We start from the raw sequence: 14,072 nt of genomic DNA, 5'->3' as shown, positions 1-14,072 counted from the left end.
TCTGCCTTTTTTTTTTTTCCAGAAGCTTTTATTATTCCCAGATTATTTCAGCTCATCATCTTCTCCCTGCCCTCCGCTGTCTTTAACGGTTTCTGTGACTATTTCTGGGAGGAAAGGCAGGATTTCAAGAAAAGCAATGTGGTAAGGAAAAACATCTCAGTTTACCAGCTCCAAGGAGAAGAAAGCAGTCCCCTTTGGTGGGGCATGAGGCAGGATGGACAGAAAAGGGGGCCCCAGCCCTACCTGGCACCAAGTGGAGGGACCTCCTGGAGCATCTCCCAGCTCCAGCTCTGGGCTGCCAAGCACAGTCTGCCCCACACAGGCCCCCAGACATGTGCTCCCTGCTTTTTTTAATCCCTTTTTTTTGGGCTGTTGTTTTTTGCACCCAAACCAAACACTTTACAAACCCTTTTAGCACAGCCCTGCACAATAACAACCCCTCCTTCGAGAGCCGTGAGATCTTCAGAAAATAGCCAGGTCCCTTCAGAAAATAGCAAACCCTGGTTCTATAAGAGCCTCTCCAAGATCTGCCTTTCAAAAAGGACCACACAAAGAAGCCCCTGCTAGCCTGGGAAGAACTGACCCTTCCAAATTAATTATAAGTTTTCTAGGACCCAATTTAATCTGAAGTCTTCCTTAAGAAATGCAGAGCAGAGCAACGAAAAGAAAAGCAAGGTCCGAGCTGGAACCTCGTGGGACTCGCCAGGCTCTTGTCTCAACACCAGGCAAAATACAGAAGGGTGAGGGAGACAGAGAGGACCCCCCTCTCCAGCTGATTTTCTTGGTTATAAACACAAGGCACAGTGCAATGAAAGTCCTTCTAATAGGATTAGGTGGCACGGCTCCAAAGAGCCGTCCAAAACAACTCCGAGAGGGGGTGAGGGGTGGGAGCAAAGCCAAGATGGAAAAGGCTCGTTAAATTGGATAATATACTTCCAGAAATGTTCCTTCTACTCCAGCCAAGGCAGTAAAACGTTAGATGGCCCCATCATGTTTGAAGTTTGTTATTTTTGGAAATTACTTTAAGAAACGCGGAAATAAAAGCATAAAGCAAAGTATTAAATTTAAAGGGCCAGATTCAGAGCTTAATAATGCAGAGATTTACATGCAAATAAGCAGTATCAATCTCTGGCCCTAAAAACACGCACTCACCTGCAGAGATCAAAGCAAACCCAGGGCGAGAGGCTCAGCAACAGGCGCTTAAAAGCTCCTCCAGCTTTGGGTTTGTCAAAAGGAGATAGCACTCAATTAAAACCGGTAAACACAAAAATAGAGTCCCGTGGCAAATTGCTCTACCTTAGAGAAAGGGCTTACCACAAGCAATGAATAAAAATAGGCTTGGGGAAGAACATAAAGTTAAAATTAGTAAGAACAATAGCCTCACTTCCAGAGCGGGGTTTTGTCTTCCCAGCGAAGCCCCGGGAAGCCAGGAGGGCTGGGCGAGCTCCAGCACTGGAAGGAAACCTCAGCAAGATCTGGGGGCAGCAGAAAGCCACCTTGGTCCCAGCTCTGGTCCCAGCTCTGGTCCCAGCATGGTTCACACCAAGGGAGCCCCTGGAAAAGGAGCATTGTGAGTCCCTCACCATCAATTTATCCTCACTGTGATGGTGGTGATCTCCTTCACCTGGGTCAGGGCAAGGCTGGAGGAAAGCCAAGGCAGAAAACCACAGGTTGGGATAAAAATGAGGTTCAGGTGAAGTGTGGCCCCAAACCTGCACCTTTAGACAGGGAGCTGGAGTCTCTGGATCCGCTCCAGGGAATGAGGGTTTATTTTTAGCCATGTGTGTAACACAGTATTGGAGTTTCTCCTGGATTTTCCTAGACATGAAGGGCAGAGGCAGCTATTCCTCTGGTGGAAATGAGACAGGGCTTAACCAGCCTGAGTCAGGGCTTCCCTTCGGCAGCTCCTCCGATGCTGGAGAAGTTACGACTTGATTTAAAGCCCACGGGATAAAAATAAAAAGAGGGGAATCTTTGCTTCTGATTTCCATAGGGTTTGGATGAGATTGTTAATTCCTCACCCGGCCACACCTCGCAACCCTCTGTGGCTGATAACCTGGGCCAGATACTGAAACACACCAAAGACAAGCCCCCACAAGAGGTGTGAAGCCTTATCAGTGGCATGGTGCGATCAAGCAGATCCTGAAAGAAATGATGGACTGAATCCAGCTGGTGATGGGGCTGGAAGGAGCTCAAGAGCTGCTCAGAACTTGGACAGGATTCAGGTTGAGGCTTGACTGAGTCTCAAGGTGCCATGAGTCCAACCACGTCCCTGGAGCGTCTGGTTTTGGAGCTGCCTGGCTGAATGCTGCAGGGGGATCTGGCTGGTATTGGCCAAGAAACCCCTCTCCAAAGGTTGCCTTTAAGGAAACACCAAAAGCTTCAGAAACCACCTCTTTAGGGTTTGTTTCTGGGGTTTTCTTTTAGGGGAAAAAAGCATTTAAAGTGATCTCCTTTTTTGAGGAGGAGCAAAGATGACTTCTGATTTGGGGCTGATAGCATTAGAAGTAGCTCCACACATGCTGTCCCTCCCCAAAAGCCATCTCCCTGCTCACCCTGCTTGGCACTGTGAGATACATCAAGACCAGCCCTACCCATGCCACCCTGCTCCCACCCAAAATCCCTCCTGAAGGCAATAAGACAGGAGCTGGGGAGCCGTGACTGCCCCTGATAATGTACCGCATTCCTCGCTGCTTACTCTGGCAGGGATCATGACACCCTGCTGCTATCCAGGTCACCGGCAGCCTCCAGAGCTGATGGGACCTTCCTGGTGGTCCTAGGGATGCTTTGAGGTATGGAAAGAGCCCATCATGGGGTGAGTGCCCCTTTGTTGGAGCAGAGAGGTTGACCAAGGGGAGCAGCATCCCACCAGCAGCCCTCCCACAGCATGATCACAGAGGGTGAAGCTCCAGCTATTCAGGGTGGGAATTATTTTTTCCCACCTTGACTCACAAAGACAGCCAAACCGTTGGCCTATGGCAGGTCCACAGCAAAGTGTCCTTCAACACAGACACGGGAATACAGTGGCTGAGGATCTCCAAGAAGAACATGATGCAGTGATCTGGGAGATGTGGCCAAGCTGAACCTTCATCCCTGGCACCGCTCACTCTGGGCTCAAGGCAGTAGAAACTGGGCAGGTGACTCATCTGACCACCAGCCCAACATCACCAAGCTGTGCTGATGATGGAGCTATGGTACCAGGTGTGCTTCAGCCACCATGTTCTCCTCCTGCCAGAGGGTGCCAACGCTGCTGCAGACCCAGAGGAGGACTGGCACATGGGGGTCAGGACCTGCAATAGGGCTGGTGATGCCAACGGACCAGGGAGGGCTGTGAGCACCATGTCCACATGTTCATGGCAGCAAGAGATAAGGCAGGACCCGTGGGGTCAGTCCAGGCAGGTCCCACTTGCCAGACACCGGATCAGCTTTCTTTCATGCGTGGCCATCCCAAAAGGATGAAAAGCTCCTTGATGGCTTTTTCCTGAGCCGAATAAGGTTTCTGGGAGCGGAGCAAGGTGGGTGGCAGGAAGGTGAGAAACAACAGGAGAATACATCACCGCTCCGAGACGCAGATCCTGGTATTTAGCTCATTGTTCCAAAAAACATCATTAAACCCTCGTACTGCGTAGCACTTGCGGCCAAGCCTATTTGTTCCTTTAAAAATTAATCTCCAGGGAGAGAGAAGGAAGGGACGTCGCTCTCAGACGTGCTTCCCCGCTGACCCAAATACCTCCGGCTGGAGGGATCAAGGGCCAGGAGGTGACCTCAGATCCGCCACTGGAGGAAGTGTCTTCCCTCGCTTCCCGCGGCTTCTCCCGCTTGTGCGGTGCAGCCAGGACACGGCGGCTGCCGGAGGGGATGGGGACATTCTGCAGCGGGTCGCCTTCCCCCGGCACTTGGCATTTCTTGGATGAGAGATGCGGCAGCCAAAGGTAATTCACTTCCATCTCCCCATCTGCACTGCTTCTCCAAGGAATAAGTAGCCCCTTGACTCCCATTTTCTGAGGACAGGGAAGCTCTGCTAGCATGATAAACCTCATCACACATCTCCAAAGCCCTTCCCAGCCCGACCTGGATCCCTTTGCGGGTGGCCTGTAAGTCCAAGCAATCTGATGGCCCTACCTACATAGACACTGTGGGGAAGCAGATGACTGTACCCGTCCCCTGTGGAGCTGATGCATGCCACTCGCCGCACATCTGCAGTGGAAATGAAGCAGCTGTTTTATCTTGTGCCCTTAAAAAGCAATTTGCGTCATCCTCTTGCTCAAAGTACAGCCTGAAATGCTCCCGGCGGCTTGGCCCCATGTGCTCAACACCCCCCATGGACCGAGCCCATCCCAGCAGGGTAGGTCAAGGCTTAAATGAAGGCAGACACAAAGTCACATCTGAGGAGGCCACTGCAATGCACAGCAGGAAGGGAAACTAAGCTAAAGAGCAGCAAACCAAAGCTGAGGAGCAGCTGGGCTCCTCTGGATGGGAGGTGGTGGTAGGGCCATGCGGTGGCAGCCACCATGCATCACGTGCAGCTAAAAGCCAGATAAACTCATTAATTGTATAGCAAGCCCTGCTTGGTACCATACCCTAAAGCTTCAGAACAAAGTCCTCCTTTATCAGGTTTGGCTGTTTTCCCCCCCCCCCCCCCCCCTTCTTTTGGGAACAATTCCATAAAAGACTGAAAATTGGAATAAATGGAATTATTCAGAGGAATTATTCAAGGTCAGGTCTGGCTAAAGACCCTTGCAGTGCCCTGTTCATGACAGATTTAGAACAGACTAAGGAAAAGTGGGAATGTCACTGGAGAAGTGGCAACTACCGTTATCACTGCACATTCCCATGACCATGGATAACGCAACAACTTCCCAGACCCAGCAGGCATCCATCCAGTCCTTGCCATAGGAAACATAAAGAATCAGGTTCTACCTGGTCCAGGAGCACAGGGAAGCAGAGCAGGACAGGATGGGAATACACTGTGCTTTAAAACACACTACATCTCTCTCGATCAGGCCTCTCTGACTTCCCTTGCTGTCAAGGACACAGGGGACTTTTAAGGGACAGTGCCCAAGCCACCTCCTGTAACCACTAAGTGGCAGATACCAGCTTATGTGAGAGGAAAGTCTCAATATTAGCTGTCCTGTGGCCATGTTAAGCAGAGATGGAGACAGATCTGTGGTTTTGCTTGGCAAGCAGCAGGCGCAGAGTGTTTTCCTGAGGTTCATGCACTGAGCATCTCAGAGGAACTCAGCCCCAGCCATATTTTGCATCGTTTCATTCCAAAACCATAAAATTCAACCCTGTATAGAGCAAAATGGCGATGGAGCTCATGTCTGAGCTGCATCACGTCCTCCCCATCCATAGCCCGGCTCTCACTCAGCCTTGGAGGCCCCAGAGTTGGTCCAGAAATGCAAATCCTTGTGAAATCCATCCAAAAGCAACAAGGCAGCATATGCTCTGCAGCTGAAACCCACTGTGTGCCCAGGCTGGATCGTTTCTCCCCAGCAATCCCCTCTGCAGGCCAGGAAGGTTTTTCTTCTCAGCATCGCCTCTGGCTTACAATTTCTGAGGGATGATTCACCTACCACACATTAAAGTTACCCAACAAATAGAAGCTAAGGTTGCAACAACTTCGTCTCAACACAGGCTCCCATCCACCATGACCCATCCAGACATCTATCCATTGACCTGCACCCTTGAGGAGGCTGGGGACTGGTTACTCCAATCTCTCCTGATGTTGGATGACTGCAAGTGATGCTGGGTTGGACCAAGTTTACCCATGTCCCATCTGGCTGGGGGAGAGCCAAGGGTTGCAAGTGGGAAGCTCTTGGGGTTCAACTGCTGTTGGGCAAAACCAGTGCCCTAAAGCAGCTCCTGCTTGAATGAACTGGTAAAGCCTCTTTAGTACCAGGGGGAAATCTGGCATGGCCTGGGGGCCAGCATCCCTCCTTCGACTGCACTGTCAAACACCTCAGAAGCCCCTGGCAGCGTTTTCATCCAGCAATTTTATGGAAAACAGAAAAGTTCCATTTTAATTGGTGAAAATTCCCTCCTCCCACCCGTGGAGCGCCAATCTGCAATTAGCCTTTCATGTCCAATGATGTTTATTCCTGACAGAGTTTATCTTGGCACAAACACGCGCTCTGAAATGCGCACACATTTGAAGACTCAAACCCTGCATTTAATTCTCTATCTGCTTGTTAATTCTCATTGTTCCCAAGCCCCTTTTCAAAACACACCCACAGGGAGAAGAAAGTATTTTTTTTATATATATATAAAAAACCCCTTCCAGCGTCAGGAACACCAGCAGTGAGCACAGAACCACAGGCACCAGCCCAGGGTCCAGCTACCCACAAAGCTCCCAGTGCTCACCCCAATACATGGTGCCCAACCCAGGTGGCCTTCATCCTGATTCCTTCTATCTTTCTTTATTGACATAATTTTTCTCCCCAGATGTGATGTCCCTCGGATGTCCACCCTGCAATCACAGAGCCATGGAATGGTTTGGGTTGGAAGGGACCTTAAAGCTCATTCAGCTCCAACCCCTGCCACAGGCAGGGACACCTCACACTAGAGCAGCTTGCTCCAAGCCCCTGTGTCCAACCTGGCCTTGAACACTGCCAGGGATGGGGCAGCCACAGCTTCTCTGGGCACCCTGTGCCAGCGCCTCAGCACCCTCACAGGGAAGAGCTTCTGCCTAAGAGCTCAGCTCAGTCTCCCCTCTGTCAGGTTACAGCCATTCCCCTTGTCCTGTCCCTACAGACCCTTGTCCCAAGCCCCTCTCCAAGTTTCCCATAGCCCCTTTAGGCACTGGAGCTGCTCTAAGGTCTCCCCTTCAGGAGCCTTCTCTTCTCCAGGCTGACCCAGCCTAGCTCTCTCAGCCTGGCTCCAGAGGAGAGAGGCTCCATCTCTTCTGCACATCTTTGTGGCCTCCTCTGTATTCTCTCCAACAGGCCCCTTCTTGCACTGTTGCCCCAGAGCTGGATCAGAACTGCAGGGGGGTCTCCCCAGAGTGCAGCAGAGGGGCAAGAATCCCCTCCCTCGACTGCTGCTCACACTCTGGGGATGCAGCCCTGCACACGAGGGGGTTCTGGGCTCAAGTGCACACTTGATGCTGGGTCACACTGAACTTCTTGTCAACCAACGCCCCCAAGTTCTTCTTCCTCAGGGCAATAAAGACAGTATCCACCTCATGAAATGAAAGCAAGAGCAAAGGGTCTGGGTCAGGATTTAAGGTTTTGGTCAGCACTAGGGACAGGGTAAAGGTTTGGGTCAGGGGACCCAGTTCTCCCCAGCCCAGTGTGATAGGCTGGGGTTTCCTTCAGGCCTCATGTGCTGGCTCCTCACCCTGTGTTTTGAGGGAAAGGGTTCCCATTGCTGACACCAGGCAATGATTAACTCCATCGGGATGGTGTGGGTCAGCCGCGGCCCTGAACACTGGCTGCTGCACGTCCCAAATTTTAAGCCTTTGGGAAAGCCATGACCCGACCAAACTCCACTGGACTTTGACTGTGATTAACCTCCTCCATTCACTTGCACAAGCACACAAAGCACTCGCTGGGAACAGCTCAGCACTTATGCCGCAGCCACCCTCCTGTCCCCAGCAGTGCAGCAGTGGCACCCTCCCTCTTCCCCTAGCCCAAAATCATGACATCTCCTCCAAATCCCCACTGTGGCCACTACTGGCAGGCTCATCCTGGTACCAGTTCCTGCAGCACGCAGACACTGGTACCTACATGAGTGCTGGGGGGACTCCTGAAACCCCAGGAGGGCAGGAGGGTGACCCTGTGGGCACCTCACTCCCTGCCCCTTGCTTACCTGCACCCCAGTGCCCCACCAGCCGCCCCACACAGGTGGCTATTGCGGCACTTCCCTGGCTCAGAGCAGCTTGGCTGCTCTGGGACACGCTGCCGGATGCAGAGGTCGTGGCTCCCGGCCAGCACCAGAGCAGACAGCAGAGCAGTACTGTAACACGTGGGCCAGGCCAAGGGGACAGTGCCAAAGAGGCCCTTTACACTAAGGTCAGCGGTTCATCTCTCGGCCAGGCACAGCATCGTGTGCATCCCTATGGGTTCCTATGCCCAGCACAACCCACCACCACCACAGCTGGCATCACATCTCCATCTGTATTATATCCAAGACTCCAAAAATCTCCAGCATTACTCTGGGGTGAAAGCACCTGGGACATCTCAACCCCTGGATGCCTCATGGAGAAGACAAGACAGCTCCCAGCCACTGATGGAAGGCAGGTTGAATACCCTCCCAAAATGCATCTCCTGGCCCAAGAGTGAGCCATCCCTTGTGAAATCACCAGGCACTTTCTGTCTTCTCTCACCCCCCTCCAGCAAACCCTGCCTGGGAAACCTCTGCCTTCAGCAGGGAGGCTGGGGTGAGAAAGGATGCTTTTTTCCAAGCTGCAAGAGACAGAAAAGTTTCCCTCCTTGCCAAATTTCTCCCAAGCCATCTTCTGTTTCCCATCAACAGCAAGAAGAAACCCGCCAGCTCAGGTCCATGCTCCTCCCACTGCAATTCCCATGGGCACTTGTCAACATCCCAGTAAAAGAAGGGAATTAAACCCACCCAACCTGGTTAGCCATGACGCAGGGACCACAGAGCGAGGACCGGCGGCTGGAAAACAGCCTCTCTGCTCTGCTCTCACATCTCCCCCACGGAAACTTTTCAACTCCAGTTTCTGGCAGGAGCAGGGTTGATCCCAGCTGAATTCCTTCCACTTACCAGCAAATAAATAGCAGTTAAACGGAGGGAAAGAGAAGAAACACCATTTTTACTCAAAGGGAAAACAAAGAGGCCAGGGAAAATAAACAGGCGAAATGTTGGGCTGGTCACAGGCTCATGAAGATCTTTTTCCCCTCCTGGTCGGGTACTTGACAGCCTTCCCTGCAATTCATTATGGGATGCTCAAAACACTTCCAGCCCTTTGCCAGCCCTGACCATTAAGGAGAGAGTCACAGTGCTCTTCAAACCAAACCAGCAGCCCTGGCCACAGCTCCTCCACCTGGCCCAGGCACTTGAACCACCCTTTTCCAGACAAATAAGTGCTGCTGCAGGACATCTGTGATCTCCTCCCAGCCCTGACAGACTTCTGCCCACCCTTTTGTCCAAGCCCTCCAGTGATGGGCATCTCCAACCCTCCCCTAGACATCTTGTACTCCAAAGATCTCTCCCAACAACACCATCCCTGCTGCACAATTCCAAGGCACCACTTTGCAGCCTGTCCCTCACCAGACAGAGAAGATAGATTATTGCCTTTTTAGCAGCTTTTTAGGGAGCTGAAGGCAGTGATGTGCCTTCCCTCCTCTAGCAGGAACAACCCCAGCCTGGCTGTCAGCACTGCACATCATTCCTCTTCCTCTCCCAGTCAGCCCAACCCTTTCGCAGTGTGTGAAGCTTAGCAGAGATACCTTCCCATGTCCCTCTGATTAATTGTCCCTTATTCCTTCCCTCCAGTGCAATGTGGTTCCTGGCTCTTGTCACATTGCACCCCAACAGGCACCTCCCAAAATACCCAACCTGCAGGAGCCCTGCAGGGATGGAGGGCTCCTGACACCCCTAATGGCTGTATTATTCCCAGCCCTGTGTTGGGGTGTCCTTGCCATGGCCTGCAGCCACTGATGGGTTTTGAACCCCAAAGGTTGTTTGACGCTTTGGAGAACACGGCTTGGGTGTGTGTGCTGCAGGTAACCAGGCAGAGGCCTGCCAGCAGCCCTTCTCCGTTGGAATGGGGGTGGCTTGGGACGAGCCAGATCTCCCAAGCACCCACTGGAAAAGGCTGGGGTACCCCAAAGATGAGTGATGTTGAAAGAAAGCATCCCCCATGTTTGTCCCAGCATCAGGCACTTGCACTGCCACTTTAGCCCCACCACGGTGCTGCACAGCAGCATCCTCCCCACAACCACCCCCCATCCCATAACCACCCCATGGAGCTCCCCCAAGTTCCAGAGGGAAAAATGCTGTCATGGCCTCATCCTGAGCCCCCCCTGGGGCAAGCACCCCAGAATGGGGAGCGCTGGGGCAGCCGCGATGCCTCCCCTGCGGCACCCAAGCAGAGCCGCCTACCCGAACATTATCAAACTATTCCAGTTATGTTACTTATTTGCTTACACCCAACATGGCTCCAATTTCCCCCAAGACAAAGTCCGCCCAATACCAGACTACACACGGGGTTAGCGATATGAAAGGGAAAATCAAGGCAGCGGCAGCGGCTGCTGCGAGCATCATCTGAAGGGAGGCCCCTCTCCAGGCTGCTCTGGTTGGCTTTGAAGCTGCTTTGCCCCCAAGCTTCATTCACAAAGCAGATAACACCCCCCTGCAATGGCCTCTTCCATCTGGGCTCTCTCGACAGACACAGCATCAGCTCCCTGGGCTGGTGGCAGTGCTCAGCCCCAGCACAAGGGACAGCGCAAGGGGATGAGTGACCGCAGAGGGGGACCCATGAGGAGCCTCCTCCGCTGAGTGAGCACCTTTAAAAACCAAGCTGCACGAAGAAAAGCTGTTTGTAAGCAGGTTGAGCAGAGCTCTTGAGCAGCACACCTGCCCCAGCCCTGTCCATGCAGCAAAATGGATCCGTGGGGGAAGATCTGGGCTCTTCTGATAGCCATCAAGGAATTATTTCCTCCTCCAGTACTGGAATGTTTCCACGCAGAGACCCTAATGCCTTTGGATAGTGCTCCTGAAACCTACTGATGGGGAAGAAAATCCCCATCAGTGCAAGGCTTGTGTATTAACATTAAACCAAACGCCTGGGGGCCAAAAGCAAGATGAAATATCCATGTGATTTCAATTCCTTGGCGTTTCCTTACATTAAAGCACACATCTGAGAACAAGTGGATAGCTCAGAAGAAATAGACCATGCTGTAATTAAGCAAATGTGATAGCTAAAGGAAACTGAAGAACAGCAATATTTTATTGTATTTAATATTTTCTTTTTCCCCAAAGAGAAACAGGTTATACCCCTGTGCCATTGGGCTGTTACTTTCAGCTGACCTGGTCTCATTTGAAAGTGTTTCAGACACCGAGTGGCTTTGACAGCCCTGCCCTTTGATGCTTGGAGTGGGTAGAGAAAAGCCACAGCCAAGGTGTTGGGGTTTGGTACCCACTAATCAGTGTTTCTCATTAGCATTCCAGGAACCCAGCCCCAGGCCCTCCACCTTGAATGGGGATTCATAATACATACACACACCCCCTATCTATGTGCATATAGACTTGCCTGTGTGCAAAGAATCATAGAATGGCTTAGGTTGGAAGTGATCTTAAAGCTCACCCAGTTCCAACCCCTCCCACAGGCAGGGACACCTTTCACTAGAGCAGGTTGCTCCAAGCCCCATCCAACCTGGCCTTGAACACTGCCAGGGATGGGGCAGCCACAGCTCCTCTGGGCACCCTGTGCCAGCGCCTCAGCACCCTCACAAGGAAGAACTTCTGTCTTCTTAATCTCCCCTCTGTCAGGTTCAAGCCATTCCCCTTGTCCTGTCCCTACAGGCCCTTGTTCCAAGCCCCTCTCCAGGTTTCCTGCAGCCCCTTTAGGCACTGGAGCTGCTCTAAGGTCTCCCCTTCAGGAGCCTTCTCTTCTCCAGGCTGAACAAGCTCAGCTCTCTCACCCTGTCTTCAGAGCAGAGGTGCTCAAACCCTCAGAGCATCTATGTGTACACACATATACATATATATTAAAAAGCAATCCCTGGAGAGCTGTAGCCCACATGATGGCTGTGGGAAGAGCTGCACTGTGGCTTCCCTGGAGCCACACAATGTTTAACAAGAGAGAGGGGAGCCAGGGACAGCCCATTCCACTCAAAGTGCCTCGGCAGCAAAGTGATTCGAAGCCCAGTGAAACATTAATATGCTTCCCTGGAGAAATGCCTTCACTTTTTGCTGCATCAAGGACTTTGAAATCAAAATAAATAACAGGGCAGGTTAATGAAAGTTTCTATCAGTTACTGGGTAAGTTTTGGTTCTCCTGCAATTCAGGTTTGAAAGCCACACATCCTACCTCTGTGGCAGGGAGCCTCCTCTTTCTCCCCATGGAAATAGTGCCTTTTGGGGTAGGGGCAGGAATCAAAACTACCCTGTTTCCACAGGTGCAGGTGTGGGATTGCTGTAAGGTAACATGCTGCAGTCCCTGGGCTTGTTTTCAAGCACCTGAGCTCCAGTTTCTGTCATGAAGCCCATGCATGCCCAGGGGCAAAGGGAAGAGCAGGGGCTGAGCAGCTTCAGCATTGTAGAGCTGAAGCTCTTTCTGCTAACCAAGGACCACCTTTGGACTGGGGCTGCCTGTGGACACAGCTGAGCCATGCTCCCTGGCTGCAGACAAGCAGTGACCACTGCAAGCAACCTGCAGCTGAAATATCCCCCCAATAAATCTGTGCTGCAGCACTCACCAAGGACAGATGCTCTAGCACAGGAAGAAGGCATGGAATGCTGATCCTTGTTTGCATCCACCAGTTGCTTTGACCTGGCCATGGAGCTTCACTGTGCTGAGGAGCTGGGAGGTGCACAAAGGTGTGAGGGAATGGGGTCATGGAAAAGACACCAGGGCTTCTCTGCTGCCATTCCCGCCGGGCAACGAGACAACGGCTGAGGGCCGGATGGGAAGCACAGGGTGTTTGCAGAGCCAGGGAGAGGCTCACTTCTGTCTTGATTTCTAATGAGACTAGCACCAGCTGCTTCTTGCTTAACCAGTCTGACCATCGGGCTGAGCCAAAACTGATTCATTCATAAGAAAATGGAACAAGAGATCGACTCGGCACCAGGCCTGACTAATGGGGAAAACAGCCAACAACCTGCTGCTTGCACACCAGCCCCAGCATCCTGCTTTTTCAGCTCTTTAGCATCTTCCCAAGTTCAAATGCTTGGACAAAGCCTGAGCTTTGCCCCAGCATAGCGGGTGATAAAAGAAAAGACTATGTGCTGCAAGAAGTGTCAGTGTGTGGCCAAGGGGCCACCATCACCCAGCAATGGCATTTTGCAATAGCTAATTCCTGCTTTTGAAGCAGAGGAAACATTAAAACCTTCAAAGTCATTGCTTTTCAAGCTGCTCTGCCTGGCATCATGCTCCCAACAGCTTTTGGGGCTGTTATTTTCCTCCTTCCCTCTTCATCCTGCAATAAAAATCTAAGCAACCGCCCTCATTGTGCAGAAAAACTCCCCACCACCCTGCTGTAAAAACTGCTTCTGCCTTTTTCTGTAGTGCGTTTTGCTTTACGAGCCCAGTGGGGCACAAACAAGCAGGGAGAAGCTGCAGATGGGGTGGCTGGGAAAGCTGGCATTGGGAGGATGCTGCCCCAAGGGAGGGAAACAACCTTCAAAATCCAGACCAGAGCTAATCTTATCTCCAGGTGTATTTTAGGATGGGCCAGAGAGGGTTAACAGCCAGCCACAGAGGTCGAATCAGGACCTGAAGTACCTCTACTCCTTGGTTCATGCTTTGGTTGATGAACTGAAGCAGGGCAGAGTTTAACAGCTTATGCTATGATTTCTTAGCTTTGGGCAACACTTTTGGGTTTATATGAATCTCCTTTAAAAGAGGCCATCTCCAAAAATGTAGATCACAAGGGCCGCGCTCTCCCAGACACAACACCATCCCTTCTGCCCAGATGTCTTGAGTTTTTATCACCCTACCCTGAGGACATCAGGACAAACATGGCAAAACTTCAGCTCTCGGTGAGAAACCCACCCTGCACCACTATGGGTCTCAAAATTCAAGGCAGAAAATCCACAGCCAGGCCAGTCTGGGCAGGGAAATGCCCCAAATCCTGATGCTGGGAGCACACAGTCACCTCGATAGCCACGCAGTTCCATGGGGACAGTGGAAAACTGGGACCCCACGGGTCACAGGAAAGCAGAGCTCTGGGTATCAGGATTGATGCCTCACTCATCTTTCCACACCAGCTCCAGAAGGCTGGGGAAGAGTTGCCAAATATGAAGTTTTCCTTCACCCACGTTGGTGCAGAGGCACTGGTCAAGCATTTCACACACAACACTGGGAGTGGAAATGCTACCTGCAAGGGCTTTAGGATGTACACCCTGCTGTCCCTCCCGAGGGCATCCAGCTATCTAGCATTAAC

General features: G+C 51.9%; 1 protein-coding gene across 1 annotated transcript in view; it reads right to left on the bottom strand.

Annotated features, from left to right (window-relative positions):
* Positions 1-14,072, bottom strand: part of SLC16A2 (solute carrier family 16 member 2) — a 34,260-nt gene that overhangs the window by 9,195 nt on the left and 10,993 nt on the right. The gene's annotated exons all lie outside the window — the stretch shown is intronic.

The sequence above is a fragment of the Neopsephotus bourkii genome, unplaced genomic scaffold (genome assembly GCF_033783945.1).
Source record: "Neopsephotus bourkii isolate Nb327-2 ecotype Australia unplaced genomic scaffold, CSIRO-AGI_Nbou_v1 NB_324, whole genome shotgun sequence".
NCBI classification, from domain to species: Eukaryota; Metazoa; Chordata; class Aves; order Psittaciformes; family Psittacidae; genus Neopsephotus; species Neopsephotus bourkii.
The sequence above is the reverse complement of the archived record's forward strand: the minus strand, read 5'-3'. Positions and strand labels throughout refer to the sequence as shown.